Source organism: Vespula vulgaris, chromosome 10 (assembly GCF_905475345.1).
Source record: "Vespula vulgaris chromosome 10, iyVesVulg1.1, whole genome shotgun sequence".
Taxonomy (NCBI): Eukaryota; Metazoa; Arthropoda; class Insecta; order Hymenoptera; family Vespidae; genus Vespula; species Vespula vulgaris.
This window is the reverse complement of record NC_066595.1, coordinates 1698031-1709561: the sequence shown is the minus strand read 5'-3', so window position 1 is coordinate 1709561 and position 11531 is coordinate 1698031. Positions and strand designations below refer to the sequence as shown.

At 32.1% G+C, this 11531-nt stretch overlaps 1 protein-coding gene across 2 annotated transcripts in view; it reads left to right on the top strand.

The window, feature by feature from the left end:
- The window catches only part of LOC127067147 (uncharacterized), a 93301-nt gene that overhangs the window by 19150 nt on the left and 62620 nt on the right, over positions 1 to 11531 (top strand). The window contains exon 1 of one of the 2 annotated variants that reach the window (XM_051001749.1): positions 9311 to 9715. The exons of the other annotated variant lie outside the window; for it this stretch is intronic. The gene's annotated coding sequence lies outside the window, so the exon portion shown is untranslated. Of the gene's footprint in view, positions 1 to 9310; positions 9716 to 11531 lie in introns of those variants that run through there. 2 annotated transcript variants of the gene reach the window in all.

Genomic DNA, 11531 nt, shown 5'->3' with positions numbered 1-11531 from the left:
TAACGACAGGCCTTTACCTCGAGACAGTCGTTTCAAGGATCGCCAACCAGATCCTGAAGTTTTGTCGAGAACGATCGACAAAAGGTCGACCGGTTTCGAATATCGAGTTTTGTGATTTTTTTTTTATCGAGCGACCTCCGATCGTGAAAAATTTACCATTTGTTTTTTTTTTTTTTTTTTTTTTTCGACGAACCTTCGCCTACAATCATTTTTCGTAGCGACGAAAAGAGAACTGTATGATCGAACTAGTTTCTATGATTAACGGGAAGAAAAGTAATAGTTGAGAATATAAAAAGGTAAAACACGATCGATTGCAAATGAGAGATAGTATTGAATTATTATGACTGTGTATAATAACGGTAAACGACGCTTTTATATGAATCATATATGCATACGTATGTATATACATATACGTACATGTATGAGTATGTATATATATATGCATAACGTAGCTGTAAAACGTCATATATATATATATATGTATGTATGTATGGATATATGTATATTTATATATATATATATATATATATATATATATATATATTGATTATAATCATTTATAACAGCGATGGAGAATTATGATTATTATAATTTATTTGACCTTTTCTTTTACGAAGGTTACTGGAGTGACGTAAGGAGATAAGAATTTATATCCGAATATTATAGATATTTTATTCGTTTTTATAAAAAAAAAAGTATTTTTATTTGGTCAATTTTTTTTTTTTAATGGTAAGACGTATATTCTAAAAAAAAGAAAAGAAAATTACATAATAAAATTTTTCATACACACACACACACACACACATATATATATATATATAACAATAATAATAATAATTCGTATTACATTGAGACATGATAGTTTTCAAATTTTAAATCAGATTCGTTCGAATGATTTAGATCATGATTTAAATCAAACATATAACAAAGACATATATTATTTTATTGACGTAGGCGTACCTTATAAAATGTGTCTACTAAATAATTCTCTACCATAACGAAATAGTTTTGCTCCGTTAGTTTGTCCTACGACGAACACATGTTACGGTACTTTGCTAATTCGAAAGGTCGTCGTTGTCGTCGTCGTCGTCATCATCATCGTCGTCGTCGTAGTAGTTCTCCTTTTCTACGTTGAATGTCGAAGACACGACTTTGGAAAGCGTCAATTTCTACCGAACAAACGACTGATATTTACGATCTGACAGGCACGATAATTAAACGCGTGGTATTTCTCCCTCAACCCCCTTTCTCAGAGGAAATTACTCGTAAACGTAAAGTCTTTAACGCGTTTGAAAACTTTGCTTCTACGTGAAATGTTCGATGACACATATACGTACACACACACACACACACACACACACACACACACACACACACACACACACAACACGTATGTATTTATGTACATATTATATAGATACATATACTTACCTAGAACGAGTTTGTTTAGAATAGAAAAAGTTCTTCATGTGTACAGTACGTGTATGTTTAGCGACACAATGAGAGATCTCGTTTTGTACAGAGTGGACTAAAAGTTACTAAGTGATCTTTTTTTTTTTTTTTTAATTTTTATTTATTTCTTTATTTATTCTTTTTTAATTTCTCTATTTGTTAATTAATCGCTCTAGATTTTAGAGATATTTAAAATCTGAAAAAAAAACAGATTAGAGAATAGTAATCGCGATCCTTGAAATTATTATATCTTTCGATTATCGATCTTGAGATTCTTCGTATTATGTTACTTTTAATATTATTTCTTATTTTGTTTTAATTTTTAATGAGCTATCGTTCGATCGACGTTTTTTTATGACAAAGATTTCTCTCTCTCTCTCTCTCTCTCTCTCTCTCTCTCTCTCTCTCTCTTCTTTTGATTGACATATTTTAACAACGAAATAAGAGACTTTCAACATCGTTCAGATCGGATTTAGATCAGTCGATGTAATCTAAATCGAATGAGAAGAAAGATCACGTGTTGTTTATTAAAAATTTCTATTCGTCGTTTCTAGAATTCATTTTCGAAAATATCCAAAAAATCGATGTAACAACAATCGTGTAACATTCGAAGTAATTCGCGTTTCGAGTAAACAGACGTTTTATGAAGGGTCAGAACAAACATACTACCTTTCGTTTTTTAGAAAATGTATTATTTATCGAGAGTAAAATGACGATAAGAGATTTTTGTCTCTCTCTCTTTCTTTTTGTACTCCTCCTCTCTTCCCAGAAAAAAATATCCACGAACTTAAATTTGATTTTTAAAGCGGACGGAGTAACGTATATAATTAAATGATGTTTCCTTTAAAAGGAAATTTATAAGCACGATTATCGAAGTCTTCCGACGTTGTCGAAAGTCACAAGATGATGTTCTTTATCTACAGGGTGACTCAAAAGTTCCTGAGTGATTTTAAATATCGAATTATTCTTTCTTCGAGACTTTCGCGGGCTCATAGTTATATCCGCGTTAGATTACGTAGCTTTACGATTTGAAAGAGAAAAAAGAAAGGAAGAAACAAGATAGATCGATTTTTAAAATCGTTGTCCCGACGAACTCTTTGATTCACCCTGTATATTTCTTGTTCTCTCCTTTCCTCTTTATCTTCCGTTTTTAGCTTACAAGCAGTCGTTGAGTAACTAATACGAGCTAGAACGAGTAAAAAGACAAGTCGCTGAAGAGAGAGAAAGAGAAAGAGAAAGAGAGAGAGACCTTAAACCCTTGCAGAACTTTTCGAAGAGATCAGTCAGCTTCCTACTGACGCTCGTAAACCTCAAAATCCTTCTCAAGGAAAAGTTATTGGATATATATATATGGATTAGCGTGGAATTTACAGGACTTCTTGCTTTTCCTTTCGACATTTTTCATTTTCGAGAAAGCAAGAGAGAGAGAGAGAGAGAGAGAGAGAGAGAGAGAGAGAGGGCGTATTTGGAAAAATGTAAAAGGAGTGAAATTTTATACGAGAAAACGAATAGAGGGAGAAAATTGAAATGAAAGTTGTTATTGTGAAATTTCAGTTGCTGAAAATTGAAAATAAATTATTTGCGATATTTTCTTTTCTTTTCTTTTTTTTTTCTTTCTTTTTTCTTTTCTTTCTATTTCTCTCCGCCATCGAAATTGATTATTCTGTTTCTATCGAATTATATTCGGAATAAATAAAATAAAACGTGAAAAATGGATGAAGGATAAATGGAATGCGATCGATAATTCCCTATCGTTGAAATTCATCGAAATAGCGAATGAGATTTATCAGTTAGTTGACAATAGTAGATAAAATTCGTTCTATGTAGATTTTCGAGGCATCAGCTGATTCGCATAAAGAGTTTATAGAAAAGAGAAAATAATTGTAGTTAAGGGATGAGAGAATGTATTATTTCATATGATACGTTATTTCATGGATAAAGTAATACGCTTGTTTAAATCGTTTCTCTTCCTATTCTTCCAAACGTTTTAAGATTATTCTTATCGTATCAATCTTCGTCGTATTACGTGCAGGTACTTTCACGAGATTACGAGGTATTACGAATAATACGTAACTTTGTGTTCTATGTACACGTTACATACGTATGTATGTATCTATGTAAGAGCATATGTTATAAGAGTAGGCTCTCTTAGCGAGAAACGTTTCGACGGCTTGAAAGATTTGCAAGATTGATATAGAAATAACTTGAAAATTTTTTCCTCCCCTTTCTTTTTTTTTTTTGCGTGTAATCTTTTTTTTTTGCGTACGATTTTTTTTCGTACGACGTTATCGACGAAAAAGAGAGACAAAAAGAAAGAAAGAATGAAAGAAAAAAAGAGAAAAAATATCTATTATACGTTGTACACGTGTATTCAGAGTTTCGTTCATTCATAGGTTACTCACGCGCGTTACCCCGTTCTTCTTTCACAGATTGGACTCGAGCGTGGAAATGCGAATGCGCGGCCATGGGTAATGCCGTTAGTATGCGGAGTAATCCGATTAGATCGTGTAATTAATTTTGTACTATCGGATTACCAGACACGACACAAAATTTCTATCTCTTTCGTCGTCGGTAGCGCAAGGTCGTAGTCCCGATGAGAAACCAATTCGAAACGTTGCTTTGATCGATCTGTGGATATGATTGAGAATGATGTCGAAAGAAAAAAAAATTAAAACAAGAAACAAATAGATAAATAAATGAATGAATAAGTAAAAATACAAATACAAACTCGATGTTTGATTATCGATTGAAAAATATTAAAAAAGAAAAAAAGAAGAAGAAGAAGATAGATAAAAATTAAGTGAACAAAACAACAACGTCTCGAAAGTAATGATCAATGAAATTATAATAGTAGTAATAACAATCACATGTAGTAACACGTGATGATAATGTAAATACATATTATGCATGTTATTTCTACTAGTTCTCGTAATACATTTTAGATAGACATTTCCAACGCAGCATCCGAGTCACGGTCCATCTCGTATCTTCGTTTATCACGGTGTGTGTTTCGTGCGAATATTCAATTAACGTTCTGCGACCTGGCTCACACATGGTTGACAAGAGTCGACAATAGCAATGACAGCTCTTCTGAAACGTCAGAGAGAGAGAGAGAGAGAGACAATAAAGATAAAAAGAAATATGAATAGAATAATATACGTTTTATCTCTGCAAAAAAAAAAGATGAAGAAAAGAAAAGGACGAAAAATAGATGGGGGAGATACGTTACTTAGAGACATACACACATACACATGCACACATACATACTCACCCGCTTATTCTTACCTGTATAAAAGAAGCATTAACGAGAAGTGGTAGAAACTTTTTTCTTCTTTCGTGCCTTTATTTTTCTCCTCTCCTTTCTTTTTCTTTTCTTTTTTCTTTTTCTTTTTTTTTTCTTAAACGGAACTCTTTACCCTCTCGTTGAAAGTTTTAACGAATGTCGAGGACGACAGGAATGAGATGTACATAGAGAAGATGTCATAATGAGTGTGAGTAAGACATGTATAAATTGTAAATTGGCAAAGGAGGAAAAGCAAAGAGTTCAACTTTTGGTATATGTCGAGTAGAAAAGGACTTTTATCATGCGATCGGTTATTGGAAATGCATAAGATATCGTAGCTCTTATAAAGAAAGAAGGAGGAGGTGGAGAAAGAGTGACTGAGTTCTTCTCCCGAATTTAAATGGCCATGTCGTCTTTCTCTTTCTCTCCCTCTATCTGTCTGTCTATCTATCTATCTATCTATCTATCTATCTATGCATCCATCCACTATATCTATCTTTCGTTGAACAAGAGTAGAAGTCCAAGAGGAATTTCATTTTGACCGAAATGGAAATTCGATCGTACGCGCATAGCTTCGATCTAAGATGACCTCGTCTTTTCTTTTTTTTCTTTAGTTATTACCTTTCTCCTTCTTCTTTCTTTTCTCTTTTTTTTTTATATATGTGTATGTCTGTGTGTGTGTGGTATACATGTATGCATAGAATTGTGTTCGTCGTCGATCGTTCACCGATAAAATAGTAGTAATAGATATACATAGTTGATTGCAAAAAAATTATCCAGATGTGTATGTATATATATATATATATGCGTGTGTGTATGTACGAATATATATACATGTATGCGTATATGTATCTTTGTGCAATAACTTTCTTTACTTATATACATTCAATTCGATATAGATGTAGAAAAGATTCTAAGTCAAAAAAGTTCCTAGGCGATCTTAATCACTTTTTAAGGTAATTTTTTTTTCTTTTCCTTTCTTTTCTTTTCTTTTTTCTTCAAATTGCGGAATAGCAATCTCTCTCTTTCTCTCTCGCTGAACATTTATGGTTCACCCTGTATTTACGAAATATATTTCGTTATATACATAGAAAATACGTATACCTATGTATATAAGAAAAATGTAAAGTGGAGGACAATGTTTGATTACGACCTTTGTTATCTTCTCTAAATATTCGTTCTTATTCTATATTCCGTATGTACTCTGACGATAGTAAATTAGACTTTAGAGTGGAGAATAGAACGCATAGAGAAAATATGATAAATTTTAGAGGAGAAACGATGAGGAGACGGTAGGCGAAAGAGGGGAAGGGAAGTGGGTGGGAGTGGGTGGAAGGAGAGAGGATATAACTTCTTGCGTTATAACTCGTAGGCGTATGTACATTCTAAACGGAAGAAGCATCGTTTATCCGAGTCGAAGATGATCAATGGTGGTAGATCATAATATACACAAGCTACTTACTTTCTCGTTTCTATTTTCCTCTTTACAAGTAGACGATCTTCAAAGTTATTAAATTTTAATGACAGTCAAGAAAACGCGAAGTTAATCCGTCATTTTATATCTTAACTTATGTTAAATTTCATTCGTGATATTCTATCCGAGTTAAAAAACCTATTTAAATAATGTGTGTGTATATATATATATATATAAGTAATATATATAGGATGAGATACTAAAAAATGAGTTACTCTTATTCGCTTTATTTACTTTAGACAAATTTATTTTTCAAATTGTAAAATTGCAAGCCTAAACGAAGACTCTGAAAAAATTATGAGCTTGAAAAAAAAGAAACGAGATCCTTCAGTTACCATAGAGTCTCACCCTGTATATGTATATATACATATAATATATTATATAAAACGATGTCGTATACGTTGATATTAGATAGACGAAATATATACGAATATGCGTCATAAATTTCAAAGTATAAGTATAGACGCCGTGAAAAATACGACCGTGTTATATCGGACATTTCGTTCACGGTGAATCGAATTCGAATTCAAATTCGAGTTAGAGTTCGAGCACGGAAGAAGTTTTCCTTTTTAACTGAGAAAATCTCGATCTAACGGTTCTCAAAGTAATTCCTGAAGAGACAGAGACAGTGTAAGAGATAGATAGATAGATAGATAGATAGATAGATAGATAGATAGATAGAAGGAAAGAGAGAAAGAGAGAGAAGTAGTTTGGAAACGACTTAAAGAGTACATCGAATTTCAAGAATCGAGATATACCATGGACGAGTTTACCATTTCTTCAATAATGTCGAAAGTTTCTATTGGAGATATATATATCTTTGTCTCTCTCATTCTTTAACTGCAGTTTTATACATCACTTGTTTCTAAATTCGCCAGGGATTCGTCGAAGGATAAAAGATTCGCTGTGTCGTTGGCCGAGCATAAAAACGAAAGCTCGTGTTTTCGAGGTCAAGAATTTCCTTTCGAAAAATCGTTTCTTTCACGCCCACTTAGATACGTGCTTTTTTTCCAAGAGAGAAAGAAAGAAAGAAAGAAAGAAAGAAAGAAAGAAGGAAGGAGAAAGAGAGAAAAAGAGATGGACGATGAATTTTCTTCGAACGAGGGAGGACGATCCCTTTTCGTATAAAGAAAGGGGAAAGAATTTATTTATTTTCAAAAGAATTCATATTTTCTTTTCAATAGTAACACATTCCTTTATAGTAAAAGGATATTCTCGAAGTTTAGGTCATGACCCACTCACCAATCGGTCCCGGTTAAATATTAAAATATCCGAAGGACAATAGGTTTACGTTTTCGTGCTTATATGTATTAGAAGAATTTCATTCGTTGAGATAATTTTGTTATTCATCATTTAAGTAGACAAAAATGTCGAATCAATTCGATTTTTAAATCATTATGGAAGACGATTAACTTATTCAATTCTGCGTTCAATTTTTCTTTTATCTCGCATCTCTCTCTTTCTCTCTGTATTTTTTCTCTCTGGTCTAGGTACATACGTGCGTATATAAAAATTCAATTCTTTTGAATTGCTTAGTCGATCAGTTTTCAGAATAAATTAGACTTTCGAATAGTTCGATATATATATATATATATATATATATATATATATATAGTGTTAAATATTTGGGAAATTATATTTCTAGATTTTTCCCTTTCACGTGTTTCCCTTTTGATTACAGAAAAGTATGGGATAATCCTTGACTGATAAAATTGAGCAAATAAAAAAGTAAAAAATCATGACAGCGATAACTGATAGGATACCTAGGACGATCGATTGGCGAGAGAGATAGAGAGAATGAGAGAGAAAAGAAAGAGAAGAGTATATCCCATTGGATAAAGAAATCACGTGGACGAAATAGCACCCTCGATGGAATCGGTGGACACGGGAAAAAAAAGAAAAAAGAAAAAAAAAAGATAAAAGGAAATCTTGGGAGTAAAAGGGCAAGAGAAGAAGTAAGCCGATCGAGAAGATCGAGTGGGCGATCCTCGTCCTATTATTTACGATCGATTCGAGAGTAATGGGGGTAAGAGATCGAGAGAAAGCAATCTACATTTCTCTTCCTCTTCTTCTTCTTTTTTTTTTCTTTTCCTTGTTATTTTTTCTTTATTATTATTTTTTAATTTATTATATAATTATTTTCTTTTTTATCATTAATTAAAAATTGAATAACAAATTTTTTCGCAAGCCAAGTTTTATATTGACATTAGAATTACAATCTGGTGAACATAAAAACGGTTCTAGTCATATGTATATATATTTTTTTTCTTTTCTTTTTTTTTTTTATATATATATTCGAACATTTTATTGTTGAATCGTAGTGAAATACGAGTATACATGTTTTACAAAAATTAATTTCCTTTTTTTTTTGTTTGTTTCTTTTTTTTTTTCTATACCTATAACGACAAATTTGAAAAAAGAAAGAGACGTATTTATTTCGGAAAAATTAATTCGCTTCGAGTCGACGTAAAAAGATTTGAAGGACAGCACGTTGCGTTATGCGCATTAAATGTTTCGAATGACGTAGAATGTAATAATCGGTTGGTAGCTACCTACATAAATATTTTCGTAAGTTTATCTTCAAGGTAACAAAAACGTAAACTTCCTAAACTTATACGTAATATACTTCATAGACGTCGAAGATAGTTTGAAAATGGAAGAACAAAAAATGATTACGAAAAATCGAGGATGATAGATATTTGAAGAAACGAATTTATTTCCTTTTCTCTTTATCAAATCCACTGCAAATAAATAAAAGCAACAAAAGGAACAAGAGAAGGTCAGCGAGAAAAAGTTCTTTTTTTTTATTTCAATAAATAAACATTTTTCTACGTTAACTGAAAGCGAAGTCACTTTTCCGAAATAGACATATTTCTCATTCTGTTTTCGAATTTGTCGTTATAGGAACAAAAAAAAAGAGGAAGAAAAAAAGAAATGAATTTTTGTAAAACAAATAAATGAATAAATAAGAACTTGCGCGGAGAGTTGTGATTCAAGGGTGGTGGTGAGTTTTTGAGGGTGGTGGGGATGAGTGTACCTACATAACATTTAGGAGGAGAGGGGGAATAGGAAGAAGCAAGCCAGTCAGTCGACCGAGCGACACGGGCGCGAACGGTCGGTCGGCGGCTTGTTTTTCTTTCTCTCTTTCTCTCTCTGTCTCTCCCGCTCTTGCTCTCGCTCTTGCTCTCGCTCATTCTCTCTATCTCTCTCTCTCTCTCTCGTTCTCTCTGTTTTTTTTCCGATTTTACATAAACATACGCATACGCACATACAAACACAGAGAGAAAACCAGAGAGAAATAATAAAGGAGCGAGCGAGAGAGATACGTGGTTATCGCGAGAGAAAAAGAAGAAAATCAAAATAAAGAAAAGAGGGAAAAAAAACAAACGGACAAACAAACGGAAAAGTTATGCGAAGAGGAAAAGGAGAAGGATCTTTTTCCTGGATGAAGAAACTTCGTTCTTCGAGCCGATTGGACGACTATCCCCTTCGATAACTAATCTTCGGTAGGTCGTCGTTCTGTTCTATGTCATGTTTCATTCATTCAATCTTTTTTTTTTTCATTTTGCGTCACTGTTATTATTAATATTATTATTATTATTGAAACGTAAAACGTACGTGCGTATATCTTGTAAATTTAACACGAGAAAGTCCACGTTGAAATCATTCAGAGATATTGGATTTTCTCCAAAAGTAAGTAAAATAAGATTAATGTATACGTACTTTTCTGTGTATATGCGTATATGTATATATGTGTGTGTGTGTGTAAATACGTCATAAGTACGTGCGAAAGAGAAAGAGAGTTTTTCACCCTCTAAGATCTCTAGTTAGTAAGTAAAGTACGTAAGCATAGACGAAAGAGAAGCATGCTTCGAGCACGCGGTGGATCGACATTCCTTTTGAGATATCGATCGGAATTATATCTTTTCTCGTGGCTACTTTTCAATTATTTCGAGGATAGTCGCGACGACTAGCAATTTTCCGATTATATTATGTGTGATATGATAACAAAGTGAATGATAAAGTGAGATAGAGTACTAATGTTTTCTTTCATATTATTGATCGGTTTAGTGTGAACGTTCTTGTCCCGATTTCGATTTTTATCTTAGAATAAATTCGATTTGGTATTATTATTAGAACGATCTCTTTCTCGTTGATTTGTTTCTTTTCTTTATTCTTTTCTCTCTCTCTCTCTCTCTCTCTCTCTCTCTCTATCTATCTATCTCTCTTTTTCTTCGATCCGACCCATGTATGTAGTACTATTTAAAGAGCGTTCGAGAAATGCGATCAATACGAAGATATTCGTAAATCAATGTTGTTGATTTCGCAGAAAACTTAACGATATTTACTTTTCGTGACGTTACATACGTATTACTTCATCGACATATCGTTTTCGTAAGAAACATTTTTTGTTATTAAAATCATATTTCTTTTTAATCAGCTTGAAACTTCTTACCGATTCAGATCTAAAATCGTAAGTGATTTCATAACGAAATCAAAACGATCGATCGATAGATAGATAGATAGATAGATAGATAGATAGATAGATAGATAGATAGATAGATAGATCGGTCGATCGATCATTTCACACGCAATAAAACTTATAGTTTTATTATATACGTCGTTAGATATAAAGCATTAGATATTTATGTAAGTAACGTACATACTTTGTGCGTTTCTCGTTGCTTCTACTTTTTATCACGCCTATTATATTATCGTCATTGATTTTGTAATCATTCATTATTATTATTATTGCTATTAATATTATTTTCATCATTATCATCATCATCATCGTCGTCATCGTCATTATTATTATTTTCATTATTATTATTATTATTATTATTATTATTATTATTATTATTATTATTATTATTATTATTATTATTATTATTATTATTATTATTATTATTATTATTATTATTATACATACAAGAACAAACGAGCCAAATAATTGCTCTTGAAATATGCAACGGTTTTTCATTATTATGCATAATGAACATTACAAACAAGAATTAGTTCATATTCTCTCTCTCTCTCTCTCTCTTTTTAAGTCTTAGTTGTCGTCGTTCATCGAAAAGAAAAAAGAAGATAAAAAGGAGAAAGAAAATGTTTTCCCTCGTATGAAAACATGAATGGCAACGATGATAACGATGCTACATCTATATATACCTACATATATATATATATATACACACACGTATATACATATATCTATATATAAATCTTGCGCTTGTTTGAAACGAAGAGACATCTCTAAATTATCTTATGAATAATATATGGAGTTTCACCGTATGTTAATTACATACGATAGCCCATACTTCT